At 34.7% G+C, this 13700-nt stretch overlaps 1 protein-coding gene across 5 annotated transcripts in view; it reads right to left on the bottom strand.

Annotated features, from left to right (window-relative positions):
• The window catches only part of ADGRB3 (adhesion G protein-coupled receptor B3), a 697114-nt gene that overhangs the window by 68106 nt on the left and 615308 nt on the right, over positions 1 to 13700 (bottom strand). The gene's annotated exons all lie outside the window — the stretch shown is intronic.

Genomic DNA, 13700 nt, shown 5'->3' with positions numbered 1-13700 from the left:
CAACTTCCTCATTCTGAACGTGCCAACCATTCATTACTTGTGGCTCATCCGCGAAGGTGAACCGCGTCACTTTGGTGACGGCTGCTACTTATTTCACTACTGGTATAATGTCTTTGCGTACATCTTGTTCAAATGCAAGTCTTCATCAGTCAGAAACAGTAACTAAACTACTCTCTTCCTCTGTCCGTCTCCACCTTGCTACTTCCAGAAATTGAAAAGAGCAAACATAGAACTAGAAAAAAAAAATAATAAAAAACTCATGAACAGAGAAGTAAAAGTACAACGCTCATCCTCCCACCTCCACTCCAGTGTACTGCTAACGCAGGATATCTTTTTTAAAATTTTGGCTCCAATTATTCCTATTATTTGTTTATTCTGTTGAAATTCACCAGATGTTAACTCAGCTTTTTAGTTCTTGTCATCCTATAAAAAGAACTTCACCATGTTTATCTCACCAGGTTTTTTGAAATGTTCACAGATAATGTCCAGAAGCTGAAGCACTGTGCGAGGCATACGGCATGTGCTTCAACGGATGATGACCATCATTATCATCATTTTAAAAATAGTATTAAAAAAAAGTGTTACTGGTTTTTGGCATGTGATTCCTTGCTTCACGTAGCACTTAAATATACTTAGTTACTTAGACTTATTCTCACAAAGATGGCAACTTTCAGTATGAGAAAGTCATGGATTTCTAAAACCCTCTTCTTCATACCTTTATTCCTGCTTCAGGCATAATGTCGATTTAACCAACTGTGATTCCTCCTACACTTGAGACATTGAGAGTTTTCTTTAATGTTAAGGTTTAAATATCTGCAGCTGACTACTTTGCTCACTCCTAATCTGCAGTTCCTGATCCCAATTTGAATTTCAAAGATAACTGTTCCCTTTAATACCTGAAGACTAGTTACACTTTCTAATTCACCTGTCATTTCCTTCCACCAGTTTGTCTCATCTTAATTGTATGTGCTAGCAAAATTATTCCTTCTCCATTTTTAAACTATCAGTATAAAGTTTTATAAAACAATGTAAAAAAGTTGAAATGTTAAATGCTAAGTACTGGATGCATTGCAATTTTATAAGAAATAATAAAATGCTCAACGTATCAATACAGAGACTTTTAATTTGCTCTCTATTATGTTTGTTGCCTTGGGACTTTCTGATACGTACTTCAATTCTAATACAAATCGAAATACATGCAATTTGGGGCTACTGACATTTATATCGATAATTCATGTCTCTCTGGACAAGAATATGGCCATAATGTGTGGAAAAAAGTACAGAAACTAGAGAAGTAAGAACCATTTCTATGAGCAATAGCATTATACTATGATGAGATGAATAGTCATATATCTCTAGAAAGTGCTCTAACTATGAAGGAAAACTGTGTCAACCTAAAGAATGTATATATATGGACTAAAGTGGTCTAAAGTCGCAAAACTCATCTTACATGAAGAGTATAACAAAATATATGTTCCTAATAAAAGATACATTTTGCCTTATTATCATATGAAGAATCAGTATAAAATCAGACTCTACATAATGAAACATACATGATATTTCTACTGATATATTTGTTAAGCTGTCTTTTAAAAATATAACTTTTATAATAGTGATTTTCAAATTAACACTTTTATTTTCCACATCTGTCATCTCAGTTTCCACAACAGTGGCCATTCTAACATTCACATAACCTAAATCCCATATCAGCAACCCATGAAGATCAACCATCCCTTGGATCCCCTTGGTACTAGAGATTTTACACTCCTAAATCTCAAACTCTGATCCACTTTTTCTATAAACAGGTTTACATCTTGTCATTTGTTCAATTTTCCGACTACTGGACCCACTGTCATGACCTTCAGATTTACAGCTTCTCCTTATTCACCCGTGTGTCCACTTTTGACGCCCACGATAGCAGAAACTTTTTTTTTTGTCAGAAAGAGAGAGAGTGAGTGAGTGAGAGAGAGAGAGAGCACAAGCAGGTAGAGAAGGCAGAGGGAGAAGCAGACTCCCCACTGAGCAAGGAGCCTGATGCAGGACTCATTCCCAGAACCCTGGGTTCATGACCTGAGCTGAAGGCAGATACTTAACTGACTGAGCCACCAGGTGTCCCAACACAACAGCTGGGTCTTGACAGCTTGCCATTTCAAACCTGAGACTCACTAGTACCTCAAGCACATCATTCAATTCTTCTGCTACACCTGCCTTGCTGAACCTCGATTTGGTCCTTTCCAGCTGATGAGCGTTGTTGACAAATATTACAAAACTTGCGAGGGTATTAAATTGGCAAACTGAGCACTGTTCATACCTGTCAGCCTCAGGTATACCATTTACCCCAAATCCTTAGGGACAATAGAAAAAGATTTCATAAAATAACTGGAAAGAAGAGAAGTATAAACTACGGTAGAGCAGAGACTCTGAGAAATGCCTGAAAAACAAAACAGATGAGTGCAGACTGAAGGATACCCCAGCTCAAAGCAAGATATTAGAAGCGGAGATGAAGACACGGAAGTAGGGGATTAAGATACATGGATGACACACAGTTCTAACATCTGTTTGAAACTACTTTCGGATGGAAAAAATAGAGAATTTCAAGGAAAGGCAGCATTTAAAGAGTATGGAAAAGCTTCTCACAACTTCAAAGATCCTCTGGGCTGAAGGATAAATCAAAGATAAAACACACACACACACACGCACAAAACACACACACACACACCTCGAAATATTGTGATGAAATTTGTGAACATCAAGAATAAAGAGAAAAACTTAAACGCTGTAAGTAACCTTTCTTTTGACTCTGACAAAGAAATAAGACTCAAATTGACATCAGATTCCTCGTGAGCTACCCAGGATACAAGACAGTAGAATAATATCTTTAGCATTCTAAGGGAAAATAACTTTGAAGACAGAATTCTACACCCACCAAAACTATCATTCAACTGAAAGGCAGAAATAAAGATATTTTTAGAATTAAAGGAACTTTGAAGTTTACTACCTCAGGATTCTCTCTGAAAGAACTGCTAGACAATATAAACCAATAAAAATAAGAAGAAATCCAGGAGGAGGGAAATGAGATAAAAGACATAATGGATAGCAAAGAGAGTAATCAAATACATCAAATCTAAATAAATGTTTACTTAAAAGCTTAAATATACATATTTTAACTTTTAAAATATAACCACTTAAATATAGAATTCAAAATAATATAAATGAAGGTTAAGAGGTGAGAGAAAAGTTTCAAAGAATCAGGAGAAAATAAAAGTATGCTAAGCCTTTTGGTTGTTATTGTTCTCAGGAATATTAGAGATACTAATTAGCTCTAGATGTTAGAAAAATGTTTGGACATGTATATTAACAATGTTAAGATAACCATAAAAGGTAGAAACAAATAATGTATTTATAAGATAGTAGAGGAAAAACAGAAGTAAAGAAAAAATTATCAGCCTAACTAAAGGCAGGCATATTAGAAAATATGATAAAAGAAAAAAATAACAAAAATAATTCCAAACAGATCAGAAATTTATAGAAATGGGAATGTTTTAAATGCATTAGTTAAAAGTTAAGAACTTTTAGACTGAATTAAAAAAATCAAAATCGAGTAATGTATTTATGAGACATACCTCAAACCCAATGACACAGGAAGATTAGAAATAAAGAGATGAAAAGAGCTATATTAAGCAAATGCTAAGCAAAAATCAGGTGTCACAATGTTAATACTGAAAAAAAGCTTTAAAAGAGATGAAGGACTTTTCATGCTGATAAAAGAAGAAGGCTATAAAGAAGTTTCCAAAGGAACACATCTCTATGAAACTAAGAAAGAATTTTTCAAAGTATGTGAAACACAAACGGAGAAAACTACAAGAATAAACTGTCAAAACTAAGTTTATAATGAAAGACTTAATATGCAGCCCTCAGAAAAATCACAGGAAATTTGGNGTAAATTGTATACCCCAAACTAATACTATACTGTATGTTAACTGGAATTTAAATAAAAACTTAGAAAAAAAGAAATATATCTCCTTATTGGAAAACCCAAGATCTATTTTTTAATTGTTAGAAATAATAAAAAGAATCAACTAAGTGGCTAGATACAAGATAAATGTATAAAAGTTACATTTCCTGTACACTGAGATCAATATATAAAATTAATTTTGCCTATACACCATCCATATCCATTGGAAAATGTAATACAAGATGTCTAATTAATTATGGTAACTTTATCTCTCTTCTCCCTCCCAAACCATGTTAAAATTACCAGATTATTAAGCCACAGGAAAAAGAATAGGCAGTAGGCAACAGTGAACTCAAGATGCCAATTCAGATGTTGCGAGAAGAAGGCATAACTGACTTAGAGTGACAGAGAACGTTATCACCTAAGTAGTTATAGAGTACGGGAGGCGGTGATGGAAATATTGATGGTAATGGACCCAATTCACTCCACAGACCTTCAGAAGTTTTTATTTTTTTTAATTTTTTTAAAAAGATTTTATTTATTTATTTGACAGAGAGAGACAGCCAGTGAGAGAGGGAACACAAGCAGGGGGAATGGGAGAGGAAGAAGCAGTCTCCAGCAGAGCAAGGAGCCCTATGTGGGGCTCAATCCCAGGACCCTGGGATCACTCCCTGAGCCGAAGGCAGACGCTTTACGACTGAGCCACCCAGGCTCCCCAGAAGTTTTTAATACTTGGAAACAGTAGGGACCAGAAACAGAAGGAGGACTTTGCATGGGGCTGAAAGTGAGAGAGGCTGGTTGAAAATATATAAAGAATAGCTGAAACTCTTTGTTTCCTCCCCAACTCAGTGAAGCCCTGTGCTGTCATAGGGAGGTTTAGTCTCTGGAAAACTGAATGGGTTGGTTCTGAACTCAAGCACCAGTCTCATTAATGGATAGGTGTACAAGGCAGATACAAGCATAAATATTAAACCCTAAGCACCTGCCTCTCATTTTCTCCTTACTTCTGCTCCCAGAATGCCAGCAGGTCAGAGATTTAAATTCGCCCCCAGAGGCAGAAAATCTTCATATGCTGGCTCATCCTTCATTAACATACTACTGTGAAATCTACCTTTCATTAAGTCCAGCTACCCATATAGAACTTCAAGTTACTTTTTAGGGCCTTGCTTTTATATATGAATATACAGCCAGTGATATTCAGATAATTGAAAAAAATCTTACAACATGGAAAAAAGAAAAAAGGCCAAGAAAAGAAAAAGTGGGGAAGTGAGGAGAGACTATAGAGGTAACAGAAAAATAAAAATTTCAAAAACAGTCTAAGTTCTTCAGAAACTGAGAAGAGAAATTGTACCTACAAAACAAAATCACTAGGGAAAGATTATCATATGAAAGAAAAGGTCCTATTCATAGTGACAATAGAAGCTATAAAACAACTCAAATACACTTAACAAATATGTGCAGGAGCTTCATGTAAAAAATTATAACATTTAATTAAAGGGCAGAAAACGATACACGATTAAATAGAAAAATATATAGTGAATAGGAGAATCAGTGTCATATAAATGTCAGCCTTTCCCAAACTGATAAATATACTCAATACAATTCCCATCAAATCTTAATTGTTTTCTTTTAGTTTGACAAGCCAATTCTAAGTCACAGAGAAAATCAAATGCAAAGAATAATCCAGAAAGTCTAAAAAAAAGAAAGAAGCATAGAGGGTTTTCCCAATGACATAAAACAGAATAATATGTAGTCAGATGATCACCATCCCTATTTTGCACATGAGGGTTTGGAGAGACTAAGTTACTTGGCTAATGTTTCATGGTTAATGAAAAGGAGGAGGAGTTGAAACATGGTCTCTGACCCCAGGACTTGTGCATTTCCTTAACTACCTCACCCTGCTTTCTGACAGCATTTTTTGCACATCCATAGTTAAATCCTCACAATTTTTTTATCCTCTCAACTTTCCTCCTTATTCCTAAATCAAATAACCCTGCCTTCACCATTACTGATGAGGTACAGACTATCCATATTATTGATATCTTCATATTTCCTATACTCCTTACCTTGAAAGTTCTCACTTGATTTCATCCATCCTCTTCCTCCTTTCCAAAGCAGGCTCTTTCCTTCCTGGAGATGGTGTAACAGAGTGAAGAGATAGATCCCTGGAGTGGCATTGTGGGTTCACACACTGACTGCTTCATTTACTGGTTGTTAGTTAAAATCTGTGTGCCTCTCCTCTCATTAAAAGTGAGGATAATTATAGTGTCTACCTCATAAGACTGTCATAAAGATTAAATGGCATGATAGATGTAAGTCTGATACATAGTAACCGCTCTTGATCCTGTATTTGGTCAACTATATACTCTTCTCCTTTAGTTAGTTCCTGTATTCCTATATACATTATCTCTTAGCCTACAAATCTTCAACTACCCAACCAATCAACCTTCTTTCTATTGTTTTATTCACAGTGGCTCTCATTGGGTTGTTCTCTCTCTTTTCAACTGTGGTCAAATTTCTTGAAAGGTTAAGCTATCCATCAGGTTCTTTACTACCTGTTTACACATTTTCTTTCTCTCTAGCATCTCCCCTCAATTTCCCTCTTACAGGAATCACCCATGACTTTCTAATTTCCAAATATAACAAATGGAATTCTTTTTTAGTTTCCCACAAAGACTTGGGACCTTAACATTCTTTCAAGTTACGAGATTTTTACTGTAGGGTCTTTAAAGGTTTTCCTAGCTCTAAAATTCTACAATAGCATGAATACTGTTTAATTAAAAGTCTAACTGAGCTATTCATTTCTTCTTGAATTAGTTTTGCCAATTTATATCTTCCCACAAATTATCCATTTTATTTATATTTTCCATGTCTTACTATATGATTGTATATAATGTTCTTGTAAATTTTAAGAAATACTATTTTTTGTTTGTTTCTAAGATTGCTTATCCATGTTTCCTATTTCTTTATCAAAAATGTCTGTTTTACTAATTTATTTCCAATCTTAATGATTCCTTAAATCCAACTAGAAAAATATTATTACATTAGTACTGACATGAATTTCTTTAAGTGTAAAAGATGATTATTTATTCTTTTTATTTGGCAGACTTTCGAGGATTTTAACAAAATACTATGTTCACCTTATTCCCAACATCCAAATAAATCAAAGGGTATTAGCACTTAAAAATAAGCAATCCTAGACACCTATTATGTAAATACTTTAAAAAGCAAGAGAAAATGCTTTTGATGAGAGATATAGGATATTAAAAAAAAAAAAACCAACTTCCACGGAATAGAGAATGCAGAGAAGCTTGCTTCAGCTAGAAATATGAAAAACAGAACTTTGAGATGAAACTCTTCAGTAGAATATTTAGAAACTCTCAAACAGTATCAGTATCTGCATGCTTTAATTGCAGTACTTATGGGGAAATCAAGAGTTATTGAAGTTACTGCAACATTTAACAATCTTAGACAAGCTGAAATCATTCCTCTATATGAAGCAATTCTTATCCGAATTATTTAATTTCCTCCACTCTCACACTAATTTGTCTATAATAAATAAATAGACAACAGGATGACTATAGTTAACACTGGTATATGACATATAGGAAAGTTGAGAGTAAATCCTAAGAGTTCTCATCAAAAGGAGAAATTTTTTCTGTTTTCTTTCTGTTCTTTTTATTGTAACTATATGAAAAGATGGATGATGTTGGCTGAACCCATTGTGATCACTTCACAATATATATAAATCAAGCCATCATGCAGAATGTCTTAAACTTATACAGTGATGTATGTCAGTTATTAATAAAACTGGAAAAAATTATAAATATGTATATATTGTTATTCATGTGGAATAAAACATGTACAAGATACATACAATATAACTCTGAGATGTACCTGTAACTCCTTACAAGTGAATGATGCTATGGGAAGAAATTCTGGTTCATCACTATAATGATTTTAAAGACAATCCTTTAAAGGGTGCATTAATAAGGGTCTATTTACGTTGTTCAAAAAAAGTGGTTTTTACAGACTAAAAATAAATACTGTGAGAGTAAAATAAGATAATGGATAAAAAGGGCTTGCACAGAGATGACACATAAATTCACATATATACTAAGTGCTCAATAAATAATAGCTGTTAATAATAAGGTCATAATTAAAAGCTTATTCAAATGCATGGATTAATTTTTATTTGGCAAAACAAACATAATTGAAAATGTTTGAGACTACATTTTTAAAGGATGATAAAAAAACTAACTTATCAAGCACCTATTCTGCCTTAAACATCAATTTTGCAACAATGCTGTAAGGTAAGTATTTTATAAATGAGAAGATGAAGCTCAGAGAGGTTAAATAACTTTTCTGAAGTTACACTAGTACCAAAGGAATGAGCATATGTTCTTTTNTAACTTTTCTGAAGTTACACTAGTACCAAAGAAGGAGCATATGCTTTTCATTACAGCATGTTGCCCCTGACTCTGCTGATATTTATATTTCTATGATTATATTATATCCTTTCAAGCCCGTGCAAATCTTTTTGAAATAGCAGGGCATAGATGATAAATAAATAGATACTATGATATACAAACAAAAATGGCATTAAATGATTAGTCTTTTTTTCCAAATCACAAACAACAGAAGAATGCATCATTTAAAAGTATAGTTTTGGTTATGAAGATTCCATCAACATAGGTGCAAATGTAGTTTGAGGTTACCTCAACCCTAATGAGATGCCCAGTGGGCATTGTGACTATAAGCTTCATCATTTATTAAATTAAAGGCTTTACAATATTAAGAATTCAAATAGAGCTTTCTGTTAATGTCACTTCATTCAACCTCCTTCATTATATAGCTGCTGTGACATGTTGTATCAACAGCAATGTCACTGTAGACAACTGACAAATGTCTCTCATAGACCCAAATACTTAGCCTGTGCATTCTTCCTCTTGGACATAATGGAAAAGACCAACAGAGGAGATTTGATAGGCTTTAGCTTTCTCTTGAAAACTCCTGTTTCACCATTAAAAAGTTGCAATACTTGCTTCAAAACTAATGGCACAAAGCTATGATGAAGAAACATTATCTCTCTGATCCATCTTTTTGAAAAAAAAACACTTTAGAAAACAGAAGAAATTGCTAATATAAAGTCACGTATGATATGAAATAACGAATGAAGAAACACAAGCAGTTGCTAAATATGAGTATCTCAAACAATAACAATTCTTATTTGCTAGATTGTTATTTTATATTAAAATAAAACTATTAAAAAGAAAAGAAATGCTAGATAGATGTCAATAGAGATAAAAATCTGTTTCAAAGATGTCAAAAATATGTATCTTGCAGAAAACATGTTCATATTTTGAAGACCTTGGGAAGTTTGTCACACATAACAGGAAAATCTGAGTCTTTCAAAAGTGTCCTTTGGGAGTCCAAACATTTGTACATCGTACACAGCAGATGCTTCATTATACACTGTTATCTCCAGGCTTAGAAAATAACAATTTTATTCAAAATGAAATATAATTAAGTCACTTGATAAATAAGGGCAAGAGTTCAGCTAAAGCTATACTAATAATTTAGAAATTTTAAAATGTGTTATAAGCTCTAAGATAGCTCTAAGAATTAATTTACACTGTGTTCTATAACTGAAGAGAAAAATCAATTGTCAGTGGATTTATGTCCTCTAGTGTAATTAACCACCAGATGAGGTCACTCAGAAAGGAACAGTAGTAATGGAAATACAGTTGTCTTCAACTTGTATCAAGCAGAGCAAACAAAACTCTGTAGCTCTGTTGCTGGGGTTTCTAGACAAAATATTTCCCTGAGGATGTGGAAGGCAAAGAAAAGTAACACTTTTATATCAAGAAAACATTTTTTAATTCTATTTATCAAGTTTAATCACCAGTCTGACTTGGTGTCACAAGACGATGTCAATATGGAATGAAAATAGTCTTTGATTCAGAGGTGCCATGGTCTGTAAGGTCCTAGCCTTCAGAGGCAGGCTAGTATTTCTCAACCTTGGTTGCACAGGGGTATCTGGGGAGGTCTAAAAAATGTGGATCTGTAAGTCTATCCACTAAGATTTTGATCTAATCAGTCTAGGGTGGGGCTTGAGTATTAGCATTGTTAAGGCTCCCCAGGTGATTCTAATATGCAGCCCAGGCTCACAGTCAGCAACATGGACAATCACAGACTCCTTGTCATGGAAGCTACCAAATGTGTGACCTCGCACAAACTATTCACTTCTCACAGCCTCAATGTCTTTGATGTGTTGGATGAGAGTTAAAGTATCCACTACATCGGGTTACCTTAAAATTACATACAATAAATGTAAAGTGCTTAGTTCTCAGTGGGTTCTAAAAAGTATTAAACAATAATGACCATGAGAGTAACTCATCTAGTCTTAGCCAGTTCTTAAAGTTCTGTAAAGAGTAATGAAAATGAAGCCCTCTGCTATGCATCATATTTTACTTTAGAATGACCTTAGAAGTGACAGACTTCTTTACAGAACCTGCTATGAAAACAGAATCAAAAGAGCTAACAATGAAGGGTATGGGAAGAAAAGAGCAAAACAGAGTAATGCTGGTATTGATGGTATTCTGGAAAAAGGCAGATTACTGTTAGATCTTGTCCTCTGGATTTCCCCAGATACTGGAGGGGAAACACCTGATGTTGAACAACCACAAGAGTTGAATTATGCTAAATGCAGTCACTGGGCCAGTTTTAGGACTCCGGGCATGGTGATTTAGGGAGATCTCAAAGAACTTCTACCCCAAAGTATCAAGGTCAACTCTGAGATAGGATAGTTCCATTTCTGTTTACCTTTCAAATCCCTAATTGCTTATCTCTGAGCCACCCAACCCCAGATATTTCAAACCCAACATGTCTAAAAATTAACTTTTCACCTTCCCTGTTAAGCTAGCTTCTCCTTTTGTGTATTGACTTCACTGACCTCTCTATTTTCATGACCCTAGATGGGGCCATCATTCACTCTCTCCTGAACTATTAGTGACAGAGGGAGACTTCCTTGAAGACAGCACCCTTCTACTGGCCCCACCTCCTTTGGCAAGAACGAAGTGAAGCTCCAAAGCTATGTATGACAAGATGTTCCTGTTCTCTCCCCTCTACAAGTTAAAAAAAGAAAGGTCTTAGAATATATCTGGCATATAATAAGTCCTAAATAAATATGAGTTGTGGTTATCAGTATTTTTATAATTATTACAAGGGGAACTGGGTACAAGATTTATTTTTACAATGAGAAATACTAAGTATATTTAAATGTTAAGTGAAGAATCAAAAAAAGAAACTGTGAATCAGGACAGATAACTACATCAAGTACAGAAGATATCTGATAAAAATGAAATTCAAAGCATATGAGAAGAACTGGCCTTTGATAAGAAGAAAGTCCTCTCTTGATTTAGAACACGTAGGAAGGAACAAAGACTAGGTGAAAATGTAGATAAGGTAGCATACTTTGTGGTGGGAAGGTTAACATGATGGCTACCAAATTCTCTTTGGAGTTGGAGTTCAGTCCATTGTTTAAGCTAAAGATGTAGAAAGGAGATCAGTGGTTTGAATATATTTGAACAGATTGGAAATTCTTTGTTGAGAATTGGAAAACCATATAACATGGACTTGCCAGGCAGCACAGAAGCTACTTTGAGCTGAGTAATCACATAGTTATCAGCTCAAAACCAAAGACTGTAGCACAGACCTCCCTCTATCCATACCTCTGAAATCACAAATTCTAATCCCCTGCAGAAGTAAAGAAATACTGGTTTTGCTGTTTTCCTGTAGGGTTTTCTCTGGGTTCCTGTTTTAATGGACCATTTGGTACATGGTTCCATTTTCTTCCCCCTTTGACGACTCAGGACATACTCCTTACTACTATGCCTAAGAAGACATAAACCAGCTCTACAGAAACAATGGAAGCTACTACCAAGAACAAATCAAGATTTTAGTCCATTGGCTGGGAAATGCCAAAATCACAATGTAACAAATCCCTTGTACTGAACTGAAGCAAGACTGAAAAAGTGTCTCAAGCTGTTTCTTATCTTTTAATAAACAATTACCTTTGAAAGTTTAGAACCCTACCAGGCTAGATTCTCAGTTTCTCAGCAGGTGGAACAGATGACTACGGTCAGAGTACTATAATCCATATTGGACAAAAATAACAGATGGCAAAACACACTATTTCCAGTACCATTACTTTTATAAGCAATGGCTATAAATACCTTTTTGGAAGACAATCACTTATTGGAAAAGAACAGTTTCAACCAGACAAACCCTAAGTGATCTTTTTCTTTACCATGTGTTAAAAAGGTTTTGTCATTGAAGAAGTTAGGGTCAAAATATTTACTGAGTACCCAGTGTATGAAAAATCCTGTATGAGGCAAGTTTTAAACATTTTACATAAAACCATAAAAACTACATACGTGTAATAACACACCTGCAAGCAATTATGACATACACATGTATTTAAATTGGATTACTGTAACGAGTAAAGTCAAGAAGATAAGGATACTTCAAATTCTGAACTTAGTTTTTTATATAAGACAGATTCCTAAAATTACCTAACATCTTTTATCACTATAAAAGAGACTAAATTTTATTAGTACAGTTCACTTTTAAATCCAGAGCCTAATTGAGATTGGCAAAAAGTTGGTTGAAAGGAGGAAGGAAGTACAACATTTTAAAAAAATTTTGTTTGAAAGAGAGAAAGGGGGGGAGTGGAGAGGGAGAGAATCTTCCGCAGGATCTCTGCTGAGTGCGGAGTCTGACAGAGGGATGGATCTCACAACCCCCATCATGACCTGAGTCGAAATCAAGAGTCGGACGCTCATCCGACTGAACCGCCGAGGAGCCCCAGGAAGTACAATATTATTTTACTTTATCTTCACAACATTAAAAAATTAGTAATGTATTAAACAATAACCTCAAACTTTGTTTAGAAATGGTGACAGCTGGATCACAATGTTTCTTGGTCGAGACCAAGCTTTATTATGAAGCTCCTTTGGTTTCAGTATGACATGTCCGGCTTTACACCATTTCTGCTTATCATATTTACAATTTTTATTACAACCAAAATAGTAAAAAGTGTCAAGAAGAAAATAGAAGCAAAACCCCAAAGACCATTATGTCAAAAATAGATTTTACCAAATATTTTAAGTATAGTCTTCTATTCTTATACCATGACTTTAAATTATACAGTTTAAAGTAATGTGGATGAGCTTAGAAACTCCCTCCATTTTTACTCACAAGTATAACAGTAGTGTAGGGAGAAAAAGAGAGATCTGGGCCCAAGGTTGACGGGGAGAGGGTGAGGAGGGGTGGAGAAGAAGTTGAAATGTGTTCCCAGTCTTCTCTAAAGAGCTATAATTTCATTCTCCTCATTTTAAGAGGGTGAAAAGTGTTCCTCTCACCCCACCTCCAACCTTGCCTCCTTCTATTCTTCTCCATACATTTTTGCCTTCTGAGGAGAGGCGTGGCAGTAGTCAAAGTTAGTATTGGAGCAGGAAAGGGAGAAGAAAGAGAATTCAATTACATCTAACAACCTGTCCTCCTACTTTGACCACAATGTCTTAATGCCAGGATTCCACAACGAAGAGAGCTTTGTGCAGAATCGACTTGATTCAAATGAACCAAATACAGTACTTTATAAATAAGTGAATCATTCAAATCAAGCTAATATTATATAAATAATATCTGTCTTTTCTAAGTAACTACTTATTTATCTTATTCA

This window comes from Ailuropoda melanoleuca, chromosome 19, assembly GCF_002007445.2.
Source record: "Ailuropoda melanoleuca isolate Jingjing chromosome 19, ASM200744v2, whole genome shotgun sequence".
NCBI lineage: Eukaryota > Metazoa > Chordata > Mammalia > Carnivora > Ursidae > Ailuropoda > Ailuropoda melanoleuca.
Note: the sequence above shows the minus strand (reverse complement) of the source record. Positions and strands in the feature narration are given on the sequence as shown.